The 4,344-nt window shown below is 37.8% G+C and overlaps 1 non-coding gene across 1 annotated transcript; it reads right to left on the reverse strand.

Moving 5' to 3' along the window:
• Positions 1–471: 471 nt before the first annotated feature.
• On the reverse strand, positions 472–544 carry Trnar-ccu (transfer RNA arginine (anticodon CCU)). The gene has a single exon. It is a non-coding gene; the product is annotated as a tRNA-Arg (tRNA).
• Positions 545–4,344: the final 3,800 nt, after the last annotated feature.

Here is a 4,344-nt window from a genome sequence, read left to right on the forward strand (position 1 = left end):
TTGGGTTCTTGCGATAATGTTTAGCAGTGTGACGGAAATGATAGCCGTGTAGCTAAGCGCGGACTGAACGGAAAACCATGTAGGTATAGATAACAATAATATAAGGTACCCCTTGCATAATTTGATCTGAACCAGAGGTTTGTACATACCTACTAATGAATACGTTAAGTATAATTTAAAAAAAACTGGAAAAACGAAAACAATCTCAATAAGATCAATGGGATATCAATCCAATAAGATGCATTGGGCATTTTCTTATGAGTAATAAATAAATTAAGGTGACTAAATGTTAAACATTTAAATAAATCTGCCAAGGAGGCCCATATGCCGTATCCATTGAGCTAATAAAAAAATAAAACTCTTATTAGAAGACAATCTAATAAGAACAATCCCTTTATCCCATATTATCTCATCCCGTGCCAACTTGAACTCCAAATTCCTCTAAACAAATTTAACAAAAAATCATGTTTTTACCTCTGGTGGGACTCGAACCCACAATCCTCGGCTTAGGAGGCCGATGCCTTATCCATTGGGCCACAGAGGCGGACGGCGGAGCGGCGCGAGAGACGGCTCTGGTTCGAGCGGCCGCGTCACCGCGCACGTCATGACGCCCGCGCTCACACCAATTAATACCTAACCGATAATTACATACGGTAACGTTCGGCTTCACTTGCGGAAACACTCGCGAGTGTCGGTGTGAGACACTGGTACTAACAAAAAACACCGGTACCCCCCATGGAGATGTAACAAAGCTGATCTATGAAATTTAGGTCAAAATGTCATATTTGGAACTGATCTTTTTTACACACACGTTACTTTTACATTCAAGAGCTAACTTGGTGTATTTGTGACTCAAAACGGAGGTAGATAGGAAATTCAAGGAGCGAAATTCATAATTTAATAACATACGCTACAATGTACGTAACCTTGATATGAACTGATAGCGGTACGTTACCTACCGAACTAAACACGAGGTCACTAACCTATGGTATCACCATAATTTAATGCCGCCACATTTACGTATGGCTATGAATTAAACATAGGACCAAAATGTATATATAGTTGTTTCTAGTTCACTGCTCGTATTAATTATGCTGTAATTATCTATGAATACCAATTTCGGGCGAGAATTGTCTGTTCCCATATTTCGGGAAAGACAGACAGACGGACGTTGCACGCTATTATGGGAACCGCTAATTTGGGCGGGTAGGTACGAGTATAGCGACGAATTTAGATTGACATTTTTGGAGCGCGCCAAATATTTCGTGAAAAACCGGCCAAGTGCGAGTCGGACTCGCTCACGGAGGGTTCCGCACCATCAACAAAAAATGCAAAACAAGCAAAAGAAACAAGCAAAAAAACGGTCACCCATCCAAGTACTGACCCCGCCCGACGTTGCTTAACTTTGGTCAAAAATCACGTTTGTTGTATGGGAGCCCCACTTAAATCTTTATTTTATTCTGTTTTTAGTATTTGTTGTTATAGCGGCAACAGAAATACATCATCTGTGAAAATTTCAACTGTCTAGCTATCACGGTTCGTGAGATACAGCCTGGTGACAGACGGACGGACGGACGGACGGACGGACGGACAGCGGAGTCTTAGTAATAGGGTCCCGTTTTTACCCTTTGGGTACGGAACCCTAAAAATGAAGAATTTGATTGTTTTAATTATAAATGGTTGATATTCACGCGAGGTGTCAATGTCAATGGGCATTAGAAGTTGTGGCTTTTATAGAATGTTGACCTCAATCTAGTCCCATACTTAGCTTGGCGTAAACCGGCCCATGTGTTAACCAATGTGGTTTAGATTAGTAGGCGGCTGTTCGACTTTCATTCAAGCAAATAGTGGATCACCGTTATAAAAATCTAAATACAAAGCAAAACTTATGACGAACTACTTAGGTAGTGCGAAATATTGTTGGCGTATTTTTGACAGGTGAACTAAATTGTGAAGTGTTAAGTTTCGAAAATCTAGAAACTGTTCCTAATCTGGACCCTACAACGAAACTTATGGCGCCTTAAACTGTTAAAAATACCTACGCCTTATTTACTGGTACAACAACACTATGGCACCCAAGAGAGGGCAAGAGAAAGAGAGGAAATCCTTTCAGAATATGGGAGGATGATCTGGTAAAGACAGCCGGCAAAACCTGGAATAGACTGGCACAGAAGAGAGATTGGAAAGTGTTGGGGGAGGCCTTTGCCAAAGGGCACACAGAATTAGCAATGGAAAATAATTAAACAAACGATACCTACCACATATTCTGATACAAGGCTATAAAATAAAAATAATAATAAAAAACTTATTTACTGGTTGACTGATAGAGAGTGCCATTAGACATATATTTATTCGCCATTTCTATATTTTGTAAAAAATGTTCTTATAGGTGATGTTTATGGTGCAGCGAGTTCACTGTTCAGGTCTTACTCCGAATGCTGCTCGCTGAGCACTGAGCGGACGCGCGCGCGTTCCCGGGATTGCGGATATCATTGTTGTTGAATTGTTATTTTTACTTAGTTTTAACAAAAAAAAAACCGGCCAAGTGCGAGTCGGACTCGCGTTCCAAGGGTTCCGTACATTAAGTCCGACTCACGCTTGACTGCACATTTCTAATAGGTTTTCCTGTCATCTATAGGTAAAGAACTATTTTGTGTATTTTTTCAAAATTTTAGACCCAATAGTTGCGGAGATAAGGGCGAGGGGGGAGGGGATGGTCATTTTTTGCCTATTTTCTTGAATATCTGCTAAACGATTTATCCTAAAATTATAAAAAAAAATATTTGAGATTCTTACAATGAGCTCTTTCATTTGATATGTAACACGACTAACACGATATAGTTTGAAAAACTTTATTTTTTAATTTTCTCATTTACCCCCCAAAAATGGCCTCCATATTTAAAATTCATTTATTTACGTTACACGTCCATCTTTGGGTCACAAATTTACATGTGTGGCAAAGGGTATAGCCGGGTAAGCATGGCCAAACTGCCCTTAGCGAAAAAAACAATTTCCTTTTACTGGATTACTAACCTATGTATATGTAGTGCTTTCACCAAATATTAAGCCTGAAATGCTTCAGATTTAAAAAAAAAAATGCAAAAAAAGAAAAATCATTTTTATTTTATTACAGCCAAAGTACTAATCCGATTTCTTTGTAATTTGGGTATGTTGTATATACAATTAAGGTCGCTTTCTGAAAAAAATAATATTGAATTATCTCTTAAAACAATAGTAAAAAATTTAGATGAAAATTTTCAGAAAAATAAAAAAAATACATGCGAGATAGCGACAGTTATCAAATTTACATATTTCATGTAGAATTTAATAATGTTTAACATATATTTTTTTCAAAAATTAAAATCGGGATTAACAGTGTTAAAAACTCGAATTTGTAACATCCAATAATACCTTCTCTTCATACAAAATAACTTGTACGTTATACTAGAAAGTTATATTCCCAACGCAATTTGAATTTAGAACGCGACTTATTTCGCTGAGCGCGGACCTTAAACTCCGTGGCTGTATGCGGCTAGGGCGAACGGCATTCAGAGATTTAAAAAGCGGCCAAGTGCGAGTCGGACTCGCCCATGAAGGGTTCCGTATTTAGGCGATTTGTGACGTATAAAAAAAACTACTTACTAGATCTCGTTCAAACCAATTTTCGGTGGAAGTTTACATGGTAATGTACATCATATATTTTTTTTAGTTTTATCATTCTCTTATTTTAGAAGTTACAGGGGGGGGGGGACACACATTTTACCACTTTGGAAGTGTCTCTCGCGCAAACTATTCAGTTTAGAAAAAAATGATATTAGAAACCTCAATATCATTTTTGAAGACCTATCCATAGATACCCCACACGTATGGGTTTGATGAAAAAAAAAATTTTGAGTTTCAGTTCGAAGTATGGGGAACCCCAAAAATTTTTTTTTTATTTTTGTGTGAAAATCTTAATGCTGTTCACAGAATACATCTACTTACCAAGTTTCAACAGTATAGTTCTTATAGTTTCGGAGAAAAGTGGCTGTGACATACGGACGGACAGACAGACGGACAGACAGACAGACATGACGAATCTATAAGGGTCCCCGTTTTTTGCCATTTGGCTACGGAACCCTAAAAAAAAGCGCGGGAACAGGAAAATAGGCACGAATTTTATACAGAGCGTTAACGATTGAAAAATGTCTGTTCCTTTGATGAATAAAATACGTCACATTCTAAATTCAAATTCGTAAAGACTGCGTTCACAATATACTTCATTCGTTTATGACTACTAAGCTTTGCTTGTATGAAGAGAGAGTATTATGGGATGTTACAAATTCGAGTTTTTCACACTGTTAA

The sequence above is a fragment of the Cydia amplana genome, chromosome 13, assembly GCF_948474715.1.
Source record: "Cydia amplana chromosome 13, ilCydAmpl1.1, whole genome shotgun sequence".
NCBI classification, from domain to species: Eukaryota; Metazoa; Arthropoda; class Insecta; order Lepidoptera; family Tortricidae; genus Cydia; species Cydia amplana.